A 13,942-nucleotide genomic window follows, 5' to 3' on the forward strand; every position below is an offset into this window, starting at 1 on the left:
GAGCAGCTTCCTCCACAATCCGAAGTGTGGTTCGCAGCCTAAAAACAGCTCGCAAAGGGCGACATACCCCGCTATGTGCAGAATGGAGGCTGGGGTAAGATTGTGTAGCTGGAGGCCATAGAACTCCAGGAGCCCGCGGAAAAACGGGTGTATAGGGAACCCGACGCCCCTCAGCAGATGCGAGATGAGGCATATTCGCTCCTCCGGTGACGGGTTAGGAAATTCCTCTGCTTGTTCCCCTTCGTCGTAAGTATCTATTCCAGCTCGGACGGAGACCATGAATGCCGATGGAAGAAACCCTTGAGTGTGTAACTTCACCAAATGGCTGTGGGTAACTGAGCACTCTCCCCAATCCCCTGACTTAGAGTGAGGAGGGCAAGCAGAAGAGCTGCGACGGGCGGCCATGCTGGAATGGCTTTTCGCGAAGCGCTCTAGGATGCTAGCTCCAGGGAGGAGAGTGAGGTTTGGATCTGAGAAACCCTGTCCCTTCAAATAGACGGTTGGCTCGGAGGATCGAGGGTGGCAAATGCAAAAATACCTTGACTCCTCGCATTCGCTCGACACGTGGAGATGGTCATTACTAAGGCGCGGAAGCCGAGGAGCACAACATCGATTGGAGACCGGACACTATTCGTCGTAACAGGTACTTTGGAGTATTCGGAGGAAGAATCCGCCTTGCAATGCCAAAGACAATACTGCACGCCGGACTCATCACCATTGAAGCCTGGTTCAGCGGCTACTGAGGGAGTCCTGGATAAGGGTGTATTCGGATAGCCGGACTGTGTACAACGTCCGGACTATTGAAGCGTGACGATACAAGACTCAAGACTTCGGCCCGTGTCCGGATGGGACTTTCCTTGGCGTGGAAGGCAAGCTTGGCGATCCGGATATTATATTTCCTTCCTTGTAACCGACTCCATGTAAACCCTAGCCCTCTCTGGTGTCTATATAAACCGGAGAGGTTGGTCCTTAGAAGGCCAATCAGAATTACATTCATACCATCACAGGCTAGCTCCTAGGGTTTAGCCTCTACGATCTCGTGGTAGATCTACTCTTGTACTACCCATATCATCAATATTAATCAAGCAGGAAGTAGGGTTTTACCTCCATCGAGAGGGCCCGAACCTGGGTAAACATTTGTGTCCCTTACTTCTTGTTACCATCAGCCTTGACGCACAGATCGGGACCCCCTACCCGAGATTTGCCGGTTTTGACACCGACACCGACCACTCCACCACGACTCACGTCGACGATCAGTGCGGTGTCAAGCCGTGGAGTGATTAAGAGGCAGCCATTTGCCACATGGCAGCCACTGTCGGATTTCGGGTTCCGCAAACCCTTGATAGGTTCAAACTCTGGGGTGTGTGTGCGGAGATCTCAACCTACCCAGTCTGCCTACTCGCAATCATCTAGGCCTAGCGTGTTGAGTTCAAGGAGACAGAGAGACACATTAGTTTATCCTCGTTCGGGCCACCTTGCGGTGTAATACCCTACTCCAGCGTTTTGGTGGATTGCCTCGAAGGTCTGAGGATGAACTAGTATAGTGGATGAACTTCCCTCAGGAGGTGAGGTGTTCTTGAGCTCAAGAGAGCTGGTGAGGTGGTCGGGTGAGAATGGATCTGATCCCTCTTCTACTCTTTCCCTCTCGATCTGACCTTCCTCTTTTCGACCCACTTCTATGGTGGTGGCTAAGTCCTATTTATAATGGCCTTTGTCCTCTTCCCGAATGTTGGCGGGAAGGGATCCCACAACGACCAGATTTGAAGTGGGACAGGAAGTACATACTATCCTGACTAAAGTTGTCTTCTCCTATGAAAAGCCTTTGGTCATGACGCTGCGGTGGGCTCGGCGATGACCTCCGTCCTGCCGTCCAGGTGGTCTTGGTCTTGTTGCACCAGAATGGAAACCTTTGGCAGATTCCTTGGGACTCTGTGCCTGCTGCTTGCCTCTTTTGCACCAAAGAGGAAACTGGTACTCTGCGCCAGCTGGCGCTCGCCTGGCCTTGGTCGTCACGGCTCACGTCAGCTGAGCCTCATGAGGTGCTCCTTGCATAGAACTCTCTGCCCCTCGGGAGCCAGCCTGAAGAGGCCGATCCCCTTGGAGGTCTTGGCGTTGTCCGCCTCGCGAGGCTTGGCCCCTCGCGATGGTCTTGAGTCATTGATGTTGAAGCTGGGCCGTACCAGGCCATCTTTGGAGCCACTGGTGGGCCGCAGGCAGGCAAGTCTGGGTACCCCCATATCCAAAATACCGACAGTAGCCCTCGGGCCCAAGGCGCGCTCGGGCTTGTCTTCTAAGCGAAGCCAAAGGGCACGTGCGAAGCACCGCCGGCCCTAACCGCCTGCGGCCTTGTACGACGCGTGACGATTGATGGAACATGGGTGCCTCCACTTCCCCACACCGCCTCGGCAACCCATTCGACTTGATGATCGATGTTGCATGCAGAAGATCATCATTACGCGAGGTCGTGGAGGCCTGCAGTTAGCCTTTCTCTAGCTATAAATGAGGGGAGGGGCAGAGCCCCCCTCACTCATCTCTTCCTCCGTCTTCTTGCTGCTCGTTTCCCCTCCTTCTCCATCTTGCTTCTGCTTCCATGGCGATGATGAGGAGGTTTTCGCCGGCCAAAAAGGGGAAGGCTTCCAAGGAGGGGCCAACTTCTCCGCCTCCCAAGAGAGGCAGCGGCCGTCCCCACAATCATCCAGTAACCCCTGCGGTGGCCCCCAGGTGGCGTGGGCGTGCATCCCCAAGGGTCGGGGCCTTCCTTGGCACTCGTGGTGGTACTTCTTCACGCGGCGGGGCCGCTGGCTCCGGGGCAGCCCCCACGACGAGGGGAGGTGCACCATGGTTGCGCGCCCTCCTCACCCACGCTTCTCTTTGCCGGACGTGATCCCGGAGTTTGTGGTGTGGTCGGAGGCGCCCGCCGGCACCTCGCTCTGGCTCCCGCGCTTCTTCTCTGGCGAGCTGCCATCCTCGGGGCTCGATGGCTTCTGGCTGCAAGCTGACGGCTGCTGAAGCAGGGCCTCGTGGGTGGGGACTGAGATCGCCGCCACGGGAAGCATGGTCCTCACCCTCGGATGGCAGACGTTCGGCAGCGCACGAGGCCTGAGTGGCAGGTGCACCCTCCACTTCAAGTACGACGGCCTAGCGACCCTCTTCGTGAGGGTGTTCAGGGAGGACGGCCATCGCGTGGGGTGCTGCTCAAAAGACGACAGAGACAAAAAGGGTAACGCGGGTGAACTTGGCCTTGGTGACGTCCGCACCTCCTCCCACAGCGGTAGCTCTTCCTCGGGTGAGAGCTCGAGCAGCGGTGGCTATGGCCAGCCCCCACGCTGTCGAGCTTGGATCGAGGGCGGTGGTGGGTCGTCCTGCAGCCACGCTTCGATGAAGCTGGAGGGAAGCCCGGCATGATCTTGGGGCTGCCAAACTTGGACTCGAGACCTTCCGCGGCCTCGGGCCACCCTAGGGGGAACTGGTGGAGCGTTGCGGCAACCTTCAGGTGCTGCTTGAGGATGCAGCGCTGGTGCTGAATCCGCGCGCCCTTGGCCCATTTCTGTTTAGCCTTTCCTTTCTTCTACAATTCAAAAAAAGTAGTGTGCCCCGTTGGGGTGTGTAATGAACTATGGAAGTCATGCCCCTTTTATGCTATGCTTATTATCTCAATGTCATGTTATGACGTCTGTACTCTGGGTAGGCAAGGCTAGGATAACATAGTTTGACGCATTTGTAGTGGCTTCCGTCCTCACGAGGGAGAGGCCCTGGGCGTCTGGCGAAGCCCCCATTCTTGGTGACTCGGGAGGTGCTTCGGGCCTCGGGAGATGTTGTAGATCCGCTGCAGAGATTTTAGAGAAAAAGGAAGCTTGTCTAGCACCTTGTTCCTTTTTGCACGAGCCCCCTGTCATAGGATAGCTATGGCTTAATGCACCGCGTCGCACTGCCCGAGGGGCATGGACATGAGGGGGTGCTGGTGCCCGTGAGCTTGATCGAGGGCTCCTTGCGAGGTTAAAGCCGAAGCACTTGGGCAATGGGGTTCGACGCGGTGTGCTCGTGCGAGGGAAGGCCCATGCACACACACCTGCCTAGCCCCCATGCATGAGGCGCGCGAGGAATGTCAAGGCACTTAGCTCCGTGCGAGGAAAGAAAATGAACAGCCGTGTCCGACACCTACTCTAGTGTTCTCACTACCGTGGAGCTAAGTGCTGCCACTAAGACGTGGGAGGGAGCCCTCGTGAGGCCCCAGGGCGGATCTCAGGAGACTCCGGGGCGTGTACAACCCCACTCATTATTACATGAGAGTGTCACGAGCGGAGACCTTCACAGGCCGGAGCCTCGCTTCAGGGGTAGACCTTCCGGAGGTGCTGGATGTTCCAGGTGTTTTGGATGGGGACCCCGTCCTGTGTCTCCAGGTGCGCGACGCCAGGCCTGGAGACACGGGTAATCCTAAATGGGCCCTCCCTCATGGGAGAGAGCTTGTGCAGCTCCTCCCTGGAGAGCACCCGCCTCAGGATGAGGTCACCCACCTCCAACATGTTGGAGCGGACGCTCCGGCGGTGGTACCGCCGCAGCACCTGCTGGTACCTTGCCGCTCGGAGCGAGGCTTGACGACAGCATTCCTCCCCCAGCATGAGATCCAACCCTCGCGTGGCGTCCTGACGTGCCTCATCAATCGCCAGGACCAGCGTGGAGCGATGCTTGATCTTGTGTGGGAGAATCGTTTCAGCTCCGTAGACGAGGAAGAATGGCGTCTCTCCCGTTGGCTTGGTCGCGGTGGTGCAGATGGACCACGGCACAGACTGGAGCTCCTCGAGCCAGCCCCTACCACAGGCCTCGAGTTTCTTCTTGAAGGTCCTTGCCTTGAGGCCCCTCAGGACCTCGGTGTTGGCGCGCTAGGCCTTTCCTTTGCTCCTGGGGCGTGCCACTGATGCGTAGCATATCTGCATTCCACGGTTAGCACAATATGTTTTTCAAAAGGTTGCTAGTGAACTGCGAGCCGTTGTCGCTAATGATGCCGTTAGGGACCCCAAACCGGCTCACAAGGCCCTTGATTAACTTGATGGCTGATCCAGCTGGGATGGTGCGGATGGCTTCTACCTCCGCCCATTTGGTGAACTTGTTGATGGCGATGTAAAGGCGGCGGTAGCCCCCTAGCGCTCAGGGAAATGACCCCAAGATATCCAGCCCCCAGACCGCGAATGGCCATGTGAGCAGGATAGTCTGGAGGACCTGCGCAGGCTGGTGGATTTGCTTGGTGTGGAACTGGCATGCTTCACAGGAGCGCACCAGCTCAGTGGCATCATTGAGTGCAGTGGGCCAATAGAAGACACTCTAGCATGCCTTGCCCACAAGGGTGTGTGGTGAGGAGTGATGTCCGCAATCCCTGCCATTTATGTCTGCCAGTAGCTCAAGCCCCTGCTCCCTGGAGATGCATCGTAACGAGACGCCATTGGGCCTCTTGTGGTACAACTCACCATCACGGATGCAGTACGCGGTGGCCTGACGAGCCACGTGCTCGGCATCGTCCTCCTTCTCCGGCAGTGTCCCCTAAAGTAGGTACGTCCTGAAATCCTCAGTCCAGCACCCCTCCTGAGGCTCGATCGCGAGGAGCAGGCGGACCCCGGAAGAAGGGCCGCATGCTGGGGCGCCGGTTGCTGGTGCTTCGGGTAAGTCCTCCTGAGGCGGTGCTGGTGTCATGGTGGGGGGAGCCACCGACGGCTTGAAGAGCCGCTCCTCAAACACCCCTGGCTCCTGAGGGAGCCTCCGGTATGCTCTCTTGTGATGTCGTCCGCCTCCTTGTTTGTTCCTCGCGGCCCAGGAACCATTTCTCCATCTTGCGTACCTCTTCCAGGTATGCCTCCATGTGCTCGTCCTTGGGTATGTACTCTTTGTTGGAAAAGTTGACGAGGAGCTGGTAATCGCCCTTGATGGTGAGGCGCTTCACCCCTGCACCGCCGCGGCCCTGAGGCCAATGAGCAAGCCTTCATACTCTGCGATGTTATTGGAGACCTTTTCGCCCTATTGAAAACAGAGATGTACTGCGTAGTAGAGTTTCTCCTTAGCGGGTGAGATGAGGACTGCCCCTGCGCCTTGTCGTGTTAACGCATCATCAAAGTACATGATCCACCCGTATGGATCCTCGTCCTCAGGCAAGAGAGAGCTGTCCTTGCTCACCCCGTGGTCAGGGACATCAGTCCATTCTGCCATGAAATCTGCGAGGGCCGCACCCTTGATGACTCTGGTGGTGCTGAACTCGAGCTGGAATGCCTGGATCTCGATGTTCCACTCTGCAACCCGCCCAGTGGCATTAGGGCTCCGGAGCACCCTCTCCAATGGGTAGGCTGAAACGACCTTGATATGGTGGCCTTTGAAGTAGTGACGCAACTTTTGGGAGGCGATGAGGAGCGCAAGTAAGAGATTTTGAGCCATAGGGTAGTGTGCCCGTGCCTCCCGTAGCACCGTGCTAACGAAGTAGACCGGGTGCTCGACATGGGAAGAGGTGTTGGTGGGGTCAGGTTCTTCTTGAGGTTGCAGGCCTTCAGGGGTCCCACCTTTTGGCGCGCCAAGTGCGGCCTCGCGAGTGTCGGCCTCAGGAGCCCCCCCCCCCCATCCAGTCAAGGGGTCTGTTCCATCCTCGGGGGGATTGTTGGACGTCAGGTCAGCCGAGACCCCAGGAGCACCATCCTGAGGCTGCCGCGCTTAGCTTTGTAGTAGAGCGCCCTCCTGTGGGTCCTTGATTGTGCGTTCCTCCCTTAGCGCTACCAGAGCGGCACTGGAAGAGTGAGGGGTGGCTGCCAAATAGAGTACTAGGGGCTCTAGGGGGCGTGGCGCCACCATCATCGGTGGGCTGGTCAGGTATATCTTGAGGTCTTGAAAGGCCGTGTCAGCCTCAGGAGTCCACTCGAACGGCCCCTTCTGTTTCATCAGCTGGAAGAACGGGAGGGCGCGCTCCCCCATCTTGGAGATGAAGCGCCCCAGTGAGGTCAGGCAGCCCGCCAGCTTTTGCATCTCCTTGAGCATCCGTGGAGGGCTCATGTCTTCTATTGCTTTGAACTTTTCCGGATTTGCCTCGATCCCTCTATGCGATACTAGAAAGCCCAGCAGCTTGCCAGAGGGAACTCCGAACATGCACTTCTCGGGATTGAGCCGCAGGTCCACCTGGCGCAAGCTGGCAAACGTCTCCTCCATATCCTCAATTAGGGTCCTTGCCTCCCGAGACTTCACCACTATGTCAACAACATAGGACTCAGCATTTCTCCCAAGCTGCCTGGCCAGGGCGATGTGCATCAGCCGCTGGAAGGTATCCCTGGCATTGTGCAGCCCGAAAGGCATCCAGGTGTAGCAGTACACCCCACAGGGGGTTAGGAACACCGTCTTCTCCACGTCTTGCACGGCCATCTTGATCTGGTTGTTTCCCGAGAAAGCGTCCAAAAAGCACAACAGGTCACAATCGGTGGTGGAGTCAACAATCTAGTCGATGCGAGGAAGCGGGAAGGGATCCTGAGGGAAAGCCTTGTTGAGGTTGGTAAAGTCAACACACATGCGTTCCTTCCCTCCTTTCTTGGGGACGACGACTGGGTTTGCCAGCCATTCCGGGTACTGTACCTCCCTGATGGCCCCAGCATCCTACAGCTTGCGGGTCTCTTGGACAATGAATGCCTGCTTCTAGGTGGACTTTCGATGGGCCTTCTGCTTCACTAGGCGCACATTTGGGCATACCTTGAGGTGATGCTCGATTATTCCCCTTGGAATCCCGACTAGGTCCTTGGGCTCCCATGCAAACACATCCTTGTTGGCGCGCAAGAAGGCGACCAACGCTTTCTCTTGGTCCTGAGGGAGGCCAGCTCCTATTGTGAAGGTGGCGCCCGACGCCCCATCTTCATCAACCGACACTTGCTTCATCTTGGCTCAGTCTTGGGAGAACAACTTCTTCTTCTTGGCCAGTGCTACCCCTGGGGCCTCAAGGCCCCCTTTCCCGCCAGGTAGCACAGACGGCATAGACCTGAAGACGAGCTTGAGAGCCTGCAATGCATCCTTGGTGTCCCCTACCACCGTGAGGACACCATTGCTACCTGGCATCTTCATGAGGTTGTAGGCTAGATGAGTTGCCGCAATGAACTTGGCAAGTGCGGGGTACCCAAGGATGACATTGTATGGCAAGTCGATCCGGGTGATATCGAAGTCGATGAGCTTGGTGCGGTAGTTATCGCGGGTCCGGAAGGTGACAGGGTGACGGATTTTCCCCAAGGGGCTGGTGAAGCCACTGCCGATCCCAATGAAGGGCTTGGTGTGGCGGAGCCGGTCGGGGAGCACGTGCAGTTGGCGGAATGCCTCCGCAGAGAGCATGTTGAGGCCGGCTCCACCGTCGACGAGGGTCTTGGTGACCGCCACGTCATAGATGGTGGAGGTGCAGAGCATTGGTAACGCGCCTGCTCCCGCCGTGGTTGCTGGATGATCTTCTGGGCCAAAGGCGAGGTCGGCATTAGGCACTGCCCAGCCCGGAGGTGCCCCCGAGCTCACCTGGGCGACGCTCGCTTGGCGGTAGAACTTCTTGGTGTGCCGGTCAGAGGGTGGTGCCTGCGAGCCGCCTAGGAGAGCTGCAATGACAGGAGGCACCGGCGCCGCAAAGTGTGCGATGAAGAGGCCGCGCAGCTCCTCCCAGGAGGCCACAGAGGACTCCGCCAGGTTGAGCAACTAGGCGTGCGGTGCGCCTACGAGGGCCATGGGGAGCCAGTTGGCCTTCACCTTGTCGTCTCTGCCGGCCACCCAGACTGCCTCCTCGAACGCCAGGAAGAAGCCAGCCAGGTCCGTCGCGCCGTTGTAGCGTGGCGGCATCTCTAGCTTGAACTTAGGTGGCCACTCCACGTGTCGCAAGGAGGGGGTGAAAGCATGGAGCCCCTTGGCTCCCTCAAAGGCGCGCGACGGTCGAGTCGACGAAGGAGCACCCGCCATTGAAGCTGGCGGCGTGATATGACGGACGAAGCAGTGGATATCCAACGCCCCCCTACCTGGCGCACCAAATGTCGGATTTCGGGTTCCGGAAACCCTTGATAGGTTCGATCTCTGGGATGCGTGCGGAGATCTCAACATACCCAGCTTGCCTACTCGCGATCCTCTAGGCCTAGCGCGTCGAGCTCAAAGGGACAGAGAGACACATCAGTTTATCCTGGTTCAGGCCACCTTGCGGTGTAATACACTACTTGTCGTGGAATTATCATGCCAAATGTCCTAGTGGAAGGACTTAGTCGTGGATCCATCACAACTAGGAAGCTTAAAGGGGTTAATCGGGAGAAAGGACACAAGGTAAAAGCCTACGATCCAGTTTTGAGTGGGATTGCTTATGACTCGATTACTAGGGAGCGTAATTGCTTGACCTAGATCTCGATCTAATGTTACTTGCACTGAACTACCGCCGGGTCATCCCATTATATACAGAGGTCGACGCCCAGCGGCTCATAGAGTCCCGATCGGCTCATAAACAATGTCCGACTCAGTCTCTAACTATTCTTGCCTTACAATACAAGTCATGTACATATGGCGGTTTATCTCTACGGACCTTAAGTCGCCTTTGGGCTTTGGGACCTTAACTGAACCGCTATCTCCAAGCTTATCCTGGGCTTCAAAAGTCCTCATTGGTATAGCCCGGCCCCTCCTGGGCGGGTCATACCTAATAGTTATATCCCCAACACTACTCCAGCGTTTTGGTGGATTGCCTCGAAGGGCTGAGGATGAACTAGTACAGCGGATGAACTGGCCTCAGGAGGTGAGGTGTTGTTCAGCTCAAGAGAGCTGGTGAGGTGGTCGGGTGAGAATGGATCTGATCCCTTTTCTACTCTTTCCCTCTCGATCTGACCATCCTCTTTTTGACCCCCCTTCTTTGGTGGTGGCTAAGTACTATTTATAGTGGACTTGGTCGTCTTCCCAATTGTTGGCGGGAAGGGTTCCCACAATAGCCAGATTTGACAGTGGACATGAAGTGCATCCTATCCTGACTAAAGTGGTCTTCGCCTGCGAAAAGCCTCTGGTCGTGATGCTGCGTTGGGCTCGACAATGACCTCCCTCCTTCCGTCCTGGCGGTCTTGGTCTTGTTGCACTAGAATGGAAACCTTCGGCTGATTCCTTAGGACTCCGAGTCTGCTGCTTGCCTCTTTTGCACCAAAGAGGAAACTGGTACTCTGCGCCCACTAGCGCCCGCCTGGCCTAGGTCGTCACGGCTCACGTCAACTGAGCCGCGTGAGGTGCACCTTGCATAGAACTCTCCGCCCCTCGAGATCCATCCCGAGGAGGCCGATCCCCTTGGAGGTCTTGGCGTTGTCCGCCTCGTGAGGCTTGGCCCCTCGCGAGGGTCTTGAGTCCTTGATACTAAAGCTAGGCCGTACCAGGCCTTTGATGGAGCCATGCAGTGGGCCGCAAGCAGGCAAGTCTGGGTCCCCCGTATCCAGAATGCCGACAACCACTTTCCACTAAGAGAACCCACAGACGACACCCATCCCATGACGTGTCAAGCGAGCAAGCATGGAGCTGGCGAGATAACCCGGCAAGCCTTGCCAGGGAACCAACAACGTGACACTAAGCAACGTATTAAATGTGCACTGTTAGCCTGCAGAGTTAGGTATGATAGCACTATTTGTATCTTATCAGTGTCTAATGACTAGTCTTCCACTATGGTGACCCCTTACCATATAAAAGGAGGCTCATGGCAACAGTTCGAGAGGTTGGGAAGTTAGACCACCCACACCCCCGTACGCGCGTAGTCGCTACCGCCCTGAGGCAACCCTTGTTGGGCAAGTGTACTATGCACCACCACCACTTTTCCACCATCAATCCACCAAAGCAGGAGTAGGGTTTATGCCTCGCTGCGGCCCGAACCTGGGTAAAACTGCCCATGTGATCTATGCCGCACTGCCCTACGTTGGTCTACTCTTTGTGCAACGCGACTCCCCCCTGCCGAACTAGCAAGGGGGCGTCCTGGTCCCATAGGTGGCCATGGTTTACCGCGACACTTGGCACCACCCCTGGGCCATCCCTTCAAGCCCCGCCGACCTCCAGATCGGGCTCAAGAAGCTCCTGCACCCCACGCCCCTATGATAGACACTGATGCCCCACTTCCCCGGCGAACAGGCAGACTAGGTGCTCCGCGCGACTAAGCGGATGCTGCTTGTTTTGATTGCAAATCAACTGACACCGAACTGAAATCCAGGCGGGCTACTGACCTCTAGCTAAGGTGAAATAGTAAATGGGAGGAAACCTTGTGCATTTAGTATCACGAAGAAGGTGCAGTAAGAAGCGCTCAACTAGTTTTTTTGTGGGATGAATACGGTGTGAGGAGAGATGTAAGATTTGCACTAATAAGGGAAGAGGAGTACCTCTTTCTGCTGGCAGTGTTGTGTCCTCCTTCTATTTTTCCAACGATCTTCTTGTGGTTCATTGGAAATGAGAAGTTATGGAGGACGGTGGAGCCTTGGACGAACCCAAGGCCAAGTTGTTGAGTGTGGTGTGGTGGCCGTCTGTCAGCGGCAGGGAACCAAATGCAAGGCGGCAAACGACAGCATGGCGGGAACAGCTCCAGTGCAATGGAAGGTCGCGATAGTGGAGCGGCAACGGTGAGTCGCGGGACGGAGTGGTCGAAGTGGTTCTGGTATGGCGCGCATCGGCATAGGGGTCATGGAGGCAGCTCTACCTCGGCTTCAGCTGCTAAGTCCTTGAGGGAGTTGCGGTTGCGGTTGCGTGACGATGATGTCAGGGTACCGGCTCCGGCAAAATGGAGGAGGCAGGCGGTGGATTGGGCGTGATGGGGTGGAGGACGGAGGAGGCTGGGGTTTCACGGGTGGTGGAGAGGGTGTTTTGGCGCACACGGAGTATGAATGGGGAAACGGAGGGAGGGGAACTAAGGGGGAACAATGTTTTGGTTTGGGACGCGCTTGTTTGAAATTTGGGGAAAGTTATAAACTTTGCCCCCATCTAAAATTTCAGACATATTGCGGGTCGGGGGTAGGACAATAATCTCAGGTGTCCCAAATAGTGGGCGGGATAGATTTCGGCCGAGCACATGGGTGTTTAGTGATACGTCTCCAATGTATCTATAATTTTTGATTGTCCCATGCTATTGTATTATCTGTTTTGGATGTTTTATATGCATTAATATGATATTTTATATTATTTTTGGTACTAACCTATTAACCTAGATCCTAGTGCCACTTTTTGTTTTTCCTTGTTTTTGAGATTTGCGGGAAAGGAATATCAAACGGAGTCCAATCGGAACAAAACTTTGCGATGATTTTTCTTGGACCAGAAGATACTCAGGGGATTTGGAGTCCAAGCCAGAAGAGCCACGAGGAGGCGGCAAGGGTGTAGGGCGCGCCTCCTACCTTGTGGGCCCCTCCGTGACTCCCTAACCTAGCTCTCCGGCCTATATATTCACATAAATTTCAAAACCATCAGAGGGAGCCACGAAAATACTTTTCCACTGCCGCAACCTTCTGTTCCCATGAGATCCCATCTTGGGGCCTTTTCTGGTAATCTGCCGGAGGGGGATTCGATCAGGGAGGGCATCTACATCAACCCTATTGCCTTCCTGATGAAGCATGAGTAGTTTACCTCAGACCTACAAGTCCATAACTAGTAGCTAGATGGCTTCTTCTCTCTCTTTGATTCTCAATACCATGTTCTCCTCGGTGTTCTTGGAGATCTATCCGATGTAATATTATTTTGCGGTGTGTTTGTCGAGATTCGATGAATTGTGGATTAATGATTAGATTATCTATGAATATTATTTGAATCTTCTCTGAATTCTTATATGCATGATTTGATATCTTTGTATTTCTCTTCGAATTATCGGTTTCGTTTGGCCAACTAGATTGGTATTTCTTGCAATGGGAGAGGTGCTTAGTTTTGGGTTCAATCTTGCGGTGTCCTCACCCAGTGAAAAAGTAAGGGTAGCGAGGCACGTATTTTATTGTTGCCATCAAGGATAAAAAGATGGGGTTTTCACGATATTGCTTGAGTTTATCCCTCTACATCATGTCATCTTACTTAAGGCGTTACTCCGCTCTTTATGAACTTAATACTCTAGATGCATGCTGGATAGCGGTCGATGTGTGGACTAATAATAGTAGATGTAGGCAGGAGTTGGTCTACTTGACACAGACGTGATGCCTATATTCATAATCATTGCCTTGGATATCGTCATAACTTTGCACTTTTCGATCAATTGCTCAACAGCAATTTGTTAACCCACCGTATTATTTGCCTTCATGAGAGAAGCCTTTAGTGAAACCTATGGCCCCCAGGTCTATTTTCCATCATATTAGTTTCCGATTTACTATTTTGCAATCTTTTATTTTCAGATCTATAAACCCAAAAACTCAAAAATATTTTATCTTTTGTTTAGTTATATCTATCTCTATCAGATCTGACCATTGCAATTGACAGTGAATGGATTGACAACCCCTTTATCACATTGGGTGCAAGTGTTTGATTGTCTATGCAGGTGCATAGATTGGGGACTTGCTTGTACCTCCTACTAGATTGATACCTTGGTTCTCTAACTGAGGGAAATACTTATCTCTACTTTGCTGCATCACCCATTCCTCTTCAAGGGAACAACCAATGCAAGCTCAAGAAGTAGCAGGAAGAATGTCTGGCGCCATTGCCGGGGGGGTCTACATCAAGCCTACCAAGTATCCATCATAAACTCTCATCACTTGCCTTACATTATTTGCCTTTACCTCTTGTTTTCCTCTCCCCCACTCCGAAAACGATTTTCAGATAAACACAAAAAGATTTGCCTTTTTATTCGCCCTTCTCCGTTCATCTTTTTGTTTGCTTTTTGATTGCTAGTGTGTCTTTTCTTGCCGTTATGGCTCAACCCAAGAATTTTGATCCCCACTATAGAAGGTTGGAAGAAATTGAAAATAATGTGAGGAGCTTTATGTCTTTACAATTTGAGCATAAT

This window comes from Triticum aestivum, chromosome 7B (genome assembly GCF_018294505.1).
Source record: "Triticum aestivum cultivar Chinese Spring chromosome 7B, IWGSC CS RefSeq v2.1, whole genome shotgun sequence".
Classification (NCBI taxonomy): domain Eukaryota; kingdom Viridiplantae; phylum Streptophyta; class Magnoliopsida; order Poales; family Poaceae; genus Triticum; species Triticum aestivum.